Here is a 14,321-nt window from a genome sequence, read left to right as displayed (position 1 = left end):
AAACAGGATTAATAAATGCAGATTTGTTACAGGGTTGTAGCAATGACACTGAGACAGTAAAATGGAACTACTTACCATTTCCCTGAAGGCCACACTTGAGATACAACATTACACATTATGAGAGAAGGATGATTCCCATATTGAGATAATTTGATCTTTAATAGGATGTCAAAAAAGCTTTAGATAGAGAGATTGGCGAAAATTACACTGATGGGTATTTATTTACAGCAGAGATATCCAAGCCTTCTATATAATAACACCTCATTTACTTTACTCTGTTTTTCCAGAAGATTAATTTTGAAGGTAATGAAAGTTTATCTTTTACACCAAAAGTTCAGGTAAACCATTTTGAAGTAAATCTTCCTAATTTTAGAATTATATTTTCTTGCCATCTTACGAGTGTATTAAATGTAATATAATGTAATCTTTTTCTTAGTGGCTAAGTGTCATCTTTATGGACATTGTTATTGTGCTGTAATGCAGTACCTTGGGAATCTGGTTTTTATAGTTTTTCATTTTCCTCCCATTTTTTTGCTGCTGTCACATCTGGCAATTGCTCTCTCTCTCTTTAATTTTCTGCTTCTTTAATTTGCTGCTTCTTAGAAGCTAGATAGTCAGTCTTACCATAAATTATTTGGGAAATATTAGAAAACAATCTGTGGAGCCTGAGTGAGATGATGATGTTGTCAATGGTGATGATGATGGTAAATATAATGTTAGCTCCCTTTTATTAAGTACTTGTTTGTTGCTATGTACTGTAGTATTTTACATACATAATCACATTTAATCACTGTAATAACAATGTTAAGTTGGTGCTGTTATCAACCCTATTTCGTATCAGGTGAATTGAGACATGGAAAGGTTAGTTTGCCCAGGGTGTTGCTATTCATAAGCGGACTAGAGTCTGGTTTTGTCCAAGTGTGAAGTCTGTGTTCTGAACTACTTACTATGCAGTTGGGACATCAGTTACATGGACTCCGTAATGTTTGTTCTCTGTTCAGGTTCCTTCCTGCCTCTATATTTATGGAGTTATTTTCTCACTTACAACTTAAGGGAATTGTACTCAAAATCTCCAAGTCCATTTAACAACTCCTGTGTTTTTGGTTGCATATTATGTACTAGGAACTGTTCAAGGCTCTGAATGAACAGCCAGAACATCTGTATTCTCATGAAGGTTATTCTGTGGGGGGCATGAGTTGGGGAGGAGAATATAGGAAAGCAAATGTACACTTAAATAGTGGTGATAAGTTCTGCAGAGATAAATGAAACAAGGCGGGTAGAAAGTACCGGTGGTCATATGTGGGGGCTTATTTTTATACAGGGTGGTCAGGGAAGACCTGAAAGAAGTGAAAACATACACAACACAGATATCTGGGAAGAGAAGGTATCACACTACATTCTAGGAAGTTGGTGTTAAGAAAATCCCCACCATATGAAATATATTTCAGTTTGGAATGCATTGTAAGATTTTTTTTTTTTTTTTTTACTGAAGTATAGTTGATTTACAATGTTGTGTTAGTTTCAGGTGTACAGCACAGTGATTCAGTTTTATATTTTTTTCAGATTCTTTTCCCTTATAGTTTATTATAAAATATTGAGTGTAGTTCTCTGTGCTATACAGTAGGTCCTTGTTGGTTATCTATTTTATTTATAGTAGTGTGTTTATGTTAATCCCAAACTCCTAATTTATCACTCCCTGCCTCCTTTCCACTTTGGTAACCATAAGTTTGTTTTCTACGTCTGTGGGTCTATTTGTTTTGTATATAAGTTCATCTGTATCTTTTTTTAGATTCCACATATAAGCCATATCATATGATATTTGTCTGGCTTACTTCACTTAGTATGCTAATCTCTAGGTGCATCCATATTGCTGCAAACGGCATTAATTCATTCTTTTTTATGGCTGAGTAGTATTCCATTGTAGAAATATACCACATCTTCTTTATTCATTCGTCTGTTGATAGACAGTTGGTTGTTTCCATGTCCTGGCTATTGTAAATAGTGCTGCAATGAATATTGGGGTGCATGTATCTTTTCGAATTATGGTTCTCTCCGGATATATGCCCAGGAGTGGGATTGCATGTAAGAAGTTTTCTTGTTTGTTTTGATTATTCATGTTTTCTGAATTAAGCCTAAATATTAATATTTAAATATTAAGATTAATACCCCTGCATATTACAGTAGTAAACGGAAATGACTCAGAAGCATGGGGAAGCTATCCTAGAATTCATAAAGTCAGTGGATAACCAACCTATCAGCAAATAATTTAGGGTTTTGTTGTGTGCTCATAATGAAACCTTACTAACAGATCACTTGTTTTTACCAAAGGAATGGATGTTATTGACATATGGGTTGTAACACTGAAATTAGTTTCTCTCCTCTAACATTTAGAAATGATGTAGTAATTAAAGCAGGAACTTGTAACATTTTAATTTTGAAGCTTCCGAACTTTCAGGATCTATTGATCTTATACTGACAGCCATATGAAGCACATGGTGTTTTGTATTGGTATTTATATGAAATTTTATAATGTCATACATAGGTTAATGCTATTGATAAGTTTATGAATGAAAGAAATTTCAGCAATTTTTTATTGACTTTTAAAGATTAAAAAGATGGAGTAAGCATATGGTAGATTATATAATTTCTCCACAACTACAAGTCAAACCTTTGTTTAAATGAGTAAAATGTGAGAATGGTGACTGAAGAGTTAAACTCAAAGGAACTACTTTCAGGGGGAGATGGGGGGAACCCTCAAAAACTGTACTATAAAGGAATTTTCTGTGAGAACTGTGAAATTCAGTAAAGATTTGGTATCTGCTAATAATATGAAGGCTATACATTTATATAGTGCTTTACCACTTATAAAATATTTATGCAGATGCAAGATATAAGTGGAGTTTAACAGAGGTAGTTGAGTCAAAGAAAGCTGTTAGGCACCTTAATTAAAATTAAGATTTTTCCTTTTGCATATCAACCTCCCCTCCCCCACCATTCTTGCTCTGCAGTATCGATTCTGCAGTGTGTCTGTATCTGTCTCCTTTATGTCTCAAATGTATTTTTTCTCTTCCCTATTTTCTCTTCTTTTCCTCAACCTCAGACTGATGGAAACGGAAAGTGCAGTTTTTAGAATGTATTTTATGTCCCACACTGTTACTTTAAAAGCATATAAATCAAACATTTTCTTCCCCACCCCTGCTTGGGAGAACAAGAACAAATCTCATTTAGTTCATTCTTTAGTTGTTAACAGCTTGAACTGTTCTTTCTTCCATACCGACTCAGGTAAAGAGCCCACATTTCATAAGAGGAAAAAGATCTGACTAGTTGTGCTTTAAATGTCAGTGCCCCAGAGGATGGGATCTCATCTGTCTTGCTTACATCTCTATACTTAATGCTCCGTACAGTGCCTGACACACGGTACCTGTACAATAGAGATTTGTTTAAAGAGTGAATCACTACCCACATCACTGTGCTCTTCCCTCTAGATATTTGAATTCTGGCTTGACTCCCAACCCATTCTGTATCAGGACTGTATAAAAACTGTATCACTTCCTATGTCACATTCTGTATCACTTCTGAACTTCACACATTTTGCTTCAAGTTGATTGGTTTGTGGTTTGTCTTCTACCCATGAAGTCCCTAAAAAAATCAGGAGCCTTCAGACCACACTTCTATACTTTGAGAACCACTGCCCTGAACTTTTCTAGTTAGTTTAGATTAGGTTTAGCTATAAGTAACAGACCCCCAAAATAACAGCAGCCGAAATGAGATGGAAATTTATTTCTCTTATATAAAGTTATTGTGGCATGTTTCCCAGGGTGAGTGTAAAGGTTATGCTCCACAAATTAGAGACCCAGATTCACATCCTCCTGCTTCATCATGTGTAGCTTTTATGCACAAAGTCACTTCATGATCTAAAGTGGCCGCTTCAGCCCCAGCTATCATATCCATACTCTACCCAGGAGGAAGGAACTAAAAAGAAAGGTGAAGGGCTTAACCAACTTTTAAGTTACCACATGACTCATCTACTTATCTATCAAACCTCTATTACATGAACATACTAAGCTGAAAGAGATACATGTAAATCTCTCCATTCTGTATGGCCAAGTATATAGCCAAAAATTGGAAGAAGGGAGGGCATCTGGGAAGACACCCAACCACAAGGGATTGGGCTCAAGTTTACATGCAATGACTGCACTCAACTCTGGGAATGTGCCATTTTCTCTATAATGTCTTAAACTGACTCTGGTATCGGATAACCTATAAGTGAAAAAAGTATCTGCCCTTATACATCCAGTATGCAATAACAATTTCTTTTCAGAAAGGGAAAGAATGAGCAACACGGCTATCACTGGTTGCTATAAATTATTAAATCCACCACCACATCACCCAGCTTATTTATTTGAAGGCAGTGGAGACCCATCATATACTAGTTTCTTAGAGGCTCCCCAATGCCTTCAAGCAGATTTTAAAAGTGGTTCTTCTAGTTGATCTCTATGTAAGCATTGATCTGTTGCAAGTAACTACCATCAGTAGTTCTCAAACTGGGAATGATTTTGCCGCCTCCCCAGGGGATATTTGGTAACATCTGGAGACATTTCTGGCTATCATAACTGAGGGGTGGATAGCGGGTGCTACTGGCATTTAGGGGGTTTGATGCCAAGGATGCTGATAAATATCTACAATGCACAGGGCGGCCCCCATAATAAGAAATCATCTAGCACAAAATGTCAATAGTACTAAGATTAAGAAACCCTGCGTTATAATGTTTTGGCTTTAGTATTTAAAAAATTTTTTTCAGACTTACTTTTTCTGATTTTACATTTGAAAGATATTTTTTAATGAAGACTTTTTTTTAAATTAATTATTTTTTGGCCGCACCAGCGGCTTGCGGGATCTTAGATCCCCAACCAGGGATTGAACCCACGCCTTCGGCAGGGAAAGCGCGGAGTCCTAACCACTGGACCGCCAGTGAATTCCCTACATTTAAAAGATATTCGTTGGTATACAAAGGTATAAATTCATATTAAGGATCCTATTTAATTCAATGTCAGTTAACTGAAGAGAATAGACATGGAATTTTTATCTTACACATATTTATCTTCATAGATGTGTGTGGAGGATAACCTGGTAGATAAAGTACATTTAGAAGGTGAAAATATTGGTCTCAATTTCAGTTGAGAATTTGTGATGAAACATATATGCTTGGAAGTTATTTACACGCAGAATTTAGTTAAAGCTATTATAATGTACAGGTCTTTTCATTTTGTAGAACATAAGAGAGGAGGTCCAAGGACATAACTCTAAAGGTGGCTGGGAGTGGGTGTAAGGATAACAATCACTGGTATTTAAGGACTTAATTCCTCTACATGACCATCTCAAAAGATGCAAAAAAAGAAAGAAAAAATCCAATGGAACAAACATCCGTACTTGATAAAAATTCTCAGCAAACTACAAATAGAAGGGAACTTCCTCAACCTAATAAAGAGCATCTATGAAAAACTCACAGCTAGCATCATACTTAAAGTGAAAGACTGAAATGCTTTTCCTCTAAGATCAGGAACAAGGCAAGGATATATTCTTACCACTTCTATTCAAATTGTACTGGATGTTCTAGCCCATGCAGCAAAGCTAAATGAATGAATGGCATTCAAATTAGAAAGAAAGAAATAAAACCATCTTAATTTGTAGATGACAATCATCTGCAATTCGGAAATCCTAATTAATCTACCAAAAAGCTACTAGTAGTAATAAATGAATTTCTTAAGGTGGCAGGATATAAGGTCAATATACAACAATCAATTGTATTGGGTATTTTCCTGTCTTTTATTTATTTTATTGAGGTATAGTTGATTTACAATATTGTATGTTTTAGGTATACAAGATAGTGACTCACAATTTTTAAAGATTATATTCTATTTATAGTTATAAAATATTGGCTATATTCCCTGTACCATACAATATATTCTTGTAGCTTATTTATTTTCTGCATAGTAGTTTATACTTCTTAATACCCTCTCCCAACTGGTAATCACTAGTTTCTTATCTATATCTGTGAGTCTGTTTCTTTTTTGTTATACTCACTAGTTTGTTTTATTTTTAGATTCCCCATAGAAGTGATAACATACAGTATTTGTCTGTCTGACTTATTTCACTAAGCATAATATTCTTCAGGTCCATCCATGTTGTTGCAAAAAGTTGTTGAATTAGTGTTTTCATGTTCTTTGGATATATACCCAGGGGTGGAATTGCTGGGCCATATGGTAGTTCTATTTTTAGTTTTTTAAGGAACCTCCATACTGTTCTCCATAGTGGCTACACCAGTTTGCATTCCCACCAACAGTGCAAGAGGGTTCCCTTTTCTCCACATCCTCTCCAGCATTTGTTATTTGTGGTCTTTTTGATGATAGCCATTCTGACAAGTGTGAGATCGTATCTCATTGTGGTTTTGATTTGCATTTCTCTGATGATTAGCAATGTTGAGCATCTTTCCATGTGCCTGTATGGCCATCTGTATGTCTTCTTTGGAAAAATATCTATTCAGGTCTTGTGCCCGGTTTTTAATTGGGTTTTTTTAATATTAAGTTGTATGAGGTATTTATATATTTTGGATATTAATCTCTTATCAATCGTATCATTTGCAAATATTTTCTCCCTGTAGGCAATGATTTTAATATTGCTCTGAAGCTACAGTAATCAAGACAATATAAAGATAGACACATGAAAAAGAAAGATAGACATGGATCAATGGAATTTGTCCAGAAATAGACCCATGTATATATAATCAATTGATTTCAACAAAAGTGCCAAGCCAATTCAGTGGGGGAAATGGTAGTTTTTACAATAAATGATGCTGGAACAAATCAATATCCATACACACACACACACACACACACACACACACACACACACACAAACCCCAAAGCAAAACAACAAAGAATCCAAATGAACATCAACCCTTACCTTAAACTAATATACAGAGAAATTCAAAATGAATTATAGACCTAAATGTAAGAGGTAAAAGTATAAAACATCTTGAAGAAAACATAGGAGAAAATCTTAGCAACATTGGTTTGTCAGTTTCTTAGCTGGGATACAAAAAGCAAGAACTAAAAAAGAAAAATCAATAAAATGGACTTCATCAAAATAAAATTTAAAAAACTTTTACTTTTCCAAAGATATTGTTATCAAGTGAAAAGGCAAACTATAAAATGGGGGAAAATATTCAAAAAACATATATCCAAGAAAGAACTTCTATCTAGGATACATAAAATCTCTTATATCTCATATCTAATAATAATAATGTAAAAAATAAAAATACGCCAAAGATTTAAAAAAAATTTTATTGGAGTATAGTTGATATGCCAAAGATTTGAACAATCACTTTACCAAAGAAAATATATAGGTGGCATATTAGCACATGAAAAGACGCTCAGCGCCACTAGTCATGAAAATACAAATTAACACCACACTCATGAGAATGGCTAAAACTGAAAAAACTCACCATACCAAGGATTGACAAGGATGTGGAACAACTGGAACATAATCCTACTGGTAGGATTTTAACATGGTACAACCACTGTAGAAGTCAACTTAGCAGGTTCTTAAAAAGTTAAACATACACCTATCATACTACCTAGCCATTCCATCCTGAGGTATTTATGCAAGAGAAATAAATGTATATGACCACACATATGTACTAAAGTACATAGCAACTTTATTTGTAATAGCTCCAAAATAGAAGCAACCCAAATGTCCGTCAACAGAAAAATGGATAAACCAATTGTGGTCTATCCATACAATGTAATACACGTTAGCAATGAAAAGGAACTATTGATACATGCAACAACTTGGGTGGGTCTCAAAATAATCAAGCTGACAGAAAGAAGACAAAAAGAGTACACATTGTATAATTCCACTTACATAAAATCCTAGAAAATGCAAACTGTAGTCATGGCAAACATCTGGTTGTCTGAGGATGGAGCAAGAGAGCAGCAAGCAGGATTATAAAGGGGGTCACAAGAAAACTTTTTGGGGTGATGAAACACATGCATTGTCTTGATTGTGATGATGCTTTACAGGTGTAAACGTATGCCAAGACTCATCACATTTTACACTTTAAATATTTGCAATGAAGCTGTATAAAATACAGCCCCCCCAAAAGAAAAAGAATAACAGGAAAAGCATTAAAAGCCATTACTACTGTAAAGTTTTCTTTACCACCATCAGCCCCTATCCACTGAGCAGGAAATAATTTCTAACTCTTCTTTATTCCCAAATCACTTTTTACTTCCATTATAGTACTTAACAGATGTCTCAGTTGTTTATCATTCCAAAATTTAGTGGATGAAACCAATTATTTACTGTCACATTTCTGTGGGTTGGCTATGCAATTACTCTGCTAGTTTTGCCTAGGTTCAGTCATGTGACTGTAGTCCAGCTGGTGAGTTGGCAGAAGCTGGAGGGTTTAAAATGGTTTTGGCATAGATAGATGGAAGGCTGAGATCTCTCTCACCACTGCGTAGTGCCATTTCGTAGTCTAGCCAAATCTTGGTGTGGCAGTTGGGTCCCAAGAGACTAAAGGTAGGAATCATGAGGTCTCATAATGCCTACACTCTGGACCTTACACAATGTGACTTCTGCCATCTTCCCTTGGTCAAGAGAAGTTACAAAACCAGCCCGAATTCAAGGGGATGGAGAAATTGACTCCCCCTTCTGATGTGAGGAGCAGCAGTGTCCTATTGCAAAGGTGCATGGACACAGGGAGGCATTGCTCGTTGGAAGCCATTATTATAATCTATCCTTTGAGATTATGCTTTATCATGGACAGTTTTTTGGTACCCATATCCCTTCTATTGTAAGTTCCTTGAAAGTAGTATCTTATTCATCTTTTATTTCCCTTTGCAACTATCACAGACCTCGTTTCCTGGATGATGAGAGAAGTAAAAGGAAAGTGAGAAAAAACTAAAATTGAAAATGTATCATTGTCGTGGTAGGGTGGAAAAGATCCCAAAGTGTTTAAAATAATTTCCATAGCAAGCAAAAGCAAACAGCAGCTATTGATAAGCCATCAGAATATCTTAATAGTCACAGCATTTTTATAGCAAAATAGGTTAGGGCGATACAATCCTCAATTTTATAGATGAGAAGACTTGCAAAACTGTTTTAATAGCTAGACCTTATTTAAATACAACTCTTCTGATTCAAAATTCTAGGCTTTTTTTCTTCTTCAGATTTTATAGTATTGTATTATGTTAGGCAATTGGAGAAAGGGGTGGATTACTTTGGGATTTTAAATTTACAGAAAAAAACATTCTGGTGGTTAGTACCGTGCTTTTCATATTTATATTTTTCTGTGTAGAAAATGAAAGATTTTAGAACAATGCTTAAGGTGCTTAAAATAAACGTTGTTCATTTATTTCAAGTCCTTTCTGTTTCTAAGCACTTAGATTAGAAACAAGAGATGAAGTATGTTGCAGAGCAACTCTGCCAAAAGCTGAGTCCAAATTCTTTAGTCTTCCCTAGAAATTGCAGCCAATGTTTTGCATATCTGCTATTAACACATTTACCCTTTGCATGCCATCTGATATTTGGCATGTTTTGTAAATAGGCTGACGACTCTAGTCTGGATCCCGGCTACATTTAGGTTTTATAATTATATCTTCCTGCAATATTCTTCCCACACAGACAGCTAATAAATAGTTTAACTAATTTAAGATTCAGCCTTTCTCCTTGTCTCTGTAAAATTTAGAAATTGAAAATGCAATTCAGAAAAAACTATTTTCTGCCCTCACTCCTATTATTATATGTTTGGTGTCCAGTAAGGAACCAGGTTATGAGGGAGGTGGGTCAACAGAATCATGAGATCCAATCCCTTTCCTTGAGGATCCTCTGGTATCAGAGAGATGGACAGTCTTTGGGTACCTGCAAGCTCCAGAATTCTGTGATTCTAAGTGAGTGACCCACATGGTGCACAGTGTTGCTGTTAAGTTCTTGTAATGAATTATGTTATAGTTTTTTTGTTTTTATATAATTCAACACATTGGGCAATAAAGTCATTTTGACACTATTCATATTAATCTTTACTCTGCAGTAAGACAATGTAACCATTTAAATAAAAACATTGAATTATTCCAATTCAGGAAAAGTATAAATGAAATATAGCAATCTTAGAGGGCAAGACATCAATTTAGTTAAATTCTCCATGATCCCATGGCTCCCTGTGGATACCATCAATTCACATCCGTTGTGTGATGCCTCAACACTGAGGCCAAGGCTATAACTAATTCACTCTCCTGTCCTTAGTATTTATCACGATAGCATACTGTAGGTTTTCCTTCTTTCTATATTTTTTTATTAGACTCAGTATCAATTTTGAACTTCTGAAGTCTTGATAAGAGACTTGCAAATTCATTAAAAATACATGAATAGATTGAAACCCATTTTTAATGCTCTTTTTCAGCCTTCAGCCTCTGAGCCTCTGAGGGGAGTGGTTGCTGCTGACAGAGCTGGCAGCTGGTTATAGAGGAAGATCTTTCTTTCTTTATTTGTTTATTTATTTTTGGCTGCGTCAGGTCTTCATTGTGGCGCGTGGGCTTCTCTCTAGTTGTGGCGTGCAGGCTCCAGGGCTCGTGGACTCTGTAGTTTGTGGCACACGGGCTCTAACTGAGGTGCACGAGCTCAGTAATTGTGGCACGCAGGCTTAGTTGCTCCGCGGTGTGTGGGATCTTAGTTCCCCAACCAGGGATCGAACCCGCAGCCCCTGCATTGGAAGGCGGATTCTTTACCACTGGGGAAGTCCCAAGCAAGATCTTTCACAGCTGAAGTCCTTTGCTTTTCTAAAGTCATGTTAATAGCATTGATCATTTGGAATCAACAGTTCTAAGCTAATCAGTTCATAACTGTGGGAACTTACCCACAAGGACTAATCTCTCTGAACTCTCAAAGTGTCCCCGTTCACAAAATAGAGACAGTAATACCTCCTTACAGGATTGTGATTACATATTTATCATGCCTGGTGAACTGCTTGGCATGTAGAAAGTGCTCGGTAAATGGTTGTAGTAAAGATGGCAGTTTTTAGGACTCTTCCTGTCTCAATTTGGTGGTTAAATATTTGGGGAAAAAAATGGAACCTGTTGAATATTTTTGAGCTGAGAAATAATGGGAAAGTGAAAACATTCCACTTTCTCTTTGGGCAGTTATAGTGCGACTTTAAGTATTGAAATCTCTGTCCATCAGACACATCCTTGATGAAAGTTAAGCAACCAAAAGATAACCCAGATCAAACACATGGTTTTGATGTTATTTTGCCTCTGCTACCCCTAAAATAACTGCACTGAAGTGCGATGATTTGGAGCCTTCCAATATTTTTCTTGTGTGTTGTGGAAAGCTGGTAAGGTCCTATGAAACTCCTATAGTTTCACTGAAATGATATTTAAAACTAAGTCTCCAGGTCTTTTGTTTACTAGCTGTTTGATCCTAAGCAAGTCATTCAGCTCATCTGCAGAACAGTCCTAGTCACTCTTATTATTATTTCACAGGTTTATTTTAAGATTGAATGAGACATTACATGGGGAATGGCTTTGTCATTGGGATGACTGTTTTCTTAAGTTGTATTAATACTAAACATCCATGGGGGTGAAATGGGGACTCCATTTAATGGAATACTTCAGAGACACCTCCTTTCTCATGTGAAATAGGACTGACTACAATACACTGGATTCCTAAGTAGATACTTAATCTCATAGCACTAAATTCTTTTTTTTTTTTTCCCTTCTATTTTTTGGCGGTGCCACACGACCTGCGGGATCTTATTAGTTCCCCCACCAGGATCGAACCCCCATCCCCTGCAGTGGAAACTCGGAGTCTTAACCACTGGACTGCCAAGGAAGTCCCTCATAGCACTAAATTCTTAATGGGCTGTCTATTTTAACAGTTTTAGCCTTTCTCAATCACTAACCTGGCTCCTCCTCTCCCCTAGGTTGTATGTATCTACCATATTTTGCTTATGATGGTTGGACTGGGGGAAACTTGTCACTTACTGGGTCCCCTTTTGGATCTGCCTCTCTGCAGAGAAATTGGCCACTTGATAATTTTATTAGAAAACATTTTGCTCCTGCCAAGAAAGGCCCACGGTTTACGAAAGATGCATATGACTTGGTAGCTGGTCTGCCTAGTTCTGGAGTGCAGAATTATGGAACCCATTGTTTCTGTACCCCTAACCCATATTTCCACCCTAGGCTTTATCAGCAATAAGGCTGCTTTTTTTTTTTTTTTTTTTGCGGTACGCAGGCCTCTCTGTTGTGGCCTCTCCCATTGCGGAGCACAGGCTCCGGACACGCTGGCTCAGCAGCCGTGGCTCGCGGACCCAGCCGCTCCGTGGCATGTGGGATCTTCCCGGACCGGGGCACGAACCCGTGTCCCCTGCATTGGCAGGCGGACTCTCAACCACTGTGATACCAGGGAAGTCCAAGGCTGCTATTTTTATCTTCAACTGCCTGGCTTATTTGTTTCTCAAAATGTTAAGAACTAAATCGGAAAAAGAAGTATTCTTTATTACTCCACTGAAAACTAAGGGCTAACTTATCCAAGACTGACTCCTCATAGGGTAGCCTCTGAAAAACGCCATAGAAACTAGCTCCAGCTGAGAGCTTAAGACAATCAAACCAATGTATGGCAGAAATCTGAGGGGCAGTTTAGTTGAACTGGTGCTCTCACAACCAAGATACCACGGTAGCAGACCTGGGCTGCCTACTGAAGTTCTGCCGTGTTATGCAGCTGTGACCGCCCCCCGCCCACCCCACCCCAGATCTGACTCCAACCTCTTGATTTTGACAACTGATGAGTGCTGGGGTTATGACGTAAGGATGGAGCCAAGGTTCTGCCCCATCATGTTGCTGAGATCACAAGTTTTGGACCTTAGCCCTTGGTCATATCATGTGAAGGACCTGTACTCTCTCAGTCATGCACCTTAAAAGCCCCACAGCCCAAAGACTGAGCTTTCTCTTCCAGAGCCTGAAGTTCGGCCTTGCTAGATCCTTGTGTGCTCTTTGAATACATTGGGAAACAAGGGCTCACACACCTATTATGGCTTTTGTCTCTGAATTAAGCCCCACCCTTTACATGTTCCAGAAGACTGGTGGTGTGTGTGTGTGTGTGCGCGTGCGCGCCTTGCTTGTTCATCTTTGGTTGCTGTCCCCTCTAAACTTCAGCATTATCTGCTCAAAAAGAGGGATTATAATTTGTCTAGATCTCTCTAGACAAAAAATTTCTTACAGATTATTTCATTTGACCATCACAATAACTTGAAGACACGGGTATCCCATACCCCATTTTATATGCAAGGAACTTGAATTCTAAGAACTTCATGGTCACATACAATGAATGACAGAGGTGGTTCTCTGGTACCCAGGTCTTTGGCCTCTGAATCCTGTGCTCTTTGCTTTGTAACCCTCTCTAGGAGTTGGTGGTTCTATAAACATCTATTGGGTCATATAGAAAAGCCTCATTCCCTTGTTGCTATGGGAATAGTTCAATGCCTTGTTTTCCAAAAGTCTTTTTCTTTATTCCAGGTAGCAGTTCTAGTAACGGATTTTGCTTCAAATAAAAATAGCCCATCTCTCTGCTATCTAGAGTTTATTTTTCAGTAAAATTTTCAAAATTACACCGAAGCTGAAGAAAAAAGAATAGATATTGAAATCTCTAGCATCCAGATGCTGCAGAATTGGTACTGCAGGTGAAAAGACAAAAGAATACCAGGTTGGGATGCATGTATTCGGAGCCCAAAGTGTAGACTAGATGATAGCAAAGGAAAGGTGGAAACATCAGAAAAAAGGAGGTGTTAGAAAAAAGAGAAGAATACACACAGAACTTCGAAAATTGTGGCTCTGCACATTGGTAAATAACATTGTTACACCCGTTGCTTGGTCCCAGGGAAAGTTCTTGGCATGCAGGGCAGTCAGGCCACTTTCAGCACTGACAGGACCAGAAGGGATTATGACCGTGATAATGCCTGATCTATGGAAGTGGCGTCATACAAGGAGAGTGATTCAATGGATTGAGGCCCAATTAGGAAACAAACTTAGAGCCTCGAAGGACAGTGAAGATGGAGGGGTGTTGTAGTGAGGACTGTACAGGGGGTAAGACTTGATATCTTAATGAACTTATAACCAAATGTGGCACATGAGGCCACACCACGGTTTTTACCCTTTGCTTCTAACCTTTGTTCCGGGGGGAGACAACTAATATTAGGGGACAAGGATGGGGAGTTGGCAGAATCCCAGTGTGCTTCACAAGATCCTAATACGCTTCTCAGGGTGGTG

Source organism: Aethalodelphis obliquidens, unplaced genomic scaffold (assembly GCF_003676395.1).
Source record: "Aethalodelphis obliquidens isolate GAN/ISIS:26980383/991018 unplaced genomic scaffold, ASM367639v1 scaffold41, whole genome shotgun sequence".
Classification (NCBI taxonomy): Eukaryota; Metazoa; Chordata; class Mammalia; order Artiodactyla; family Delphinidae; genus Aethalodelphis; species Aethalodelphis obliquidens.
The sequence above is the reverse complement of the archived record's forward strand: the minus strand, read 5'-3'. Positions refer to the sequence as shown.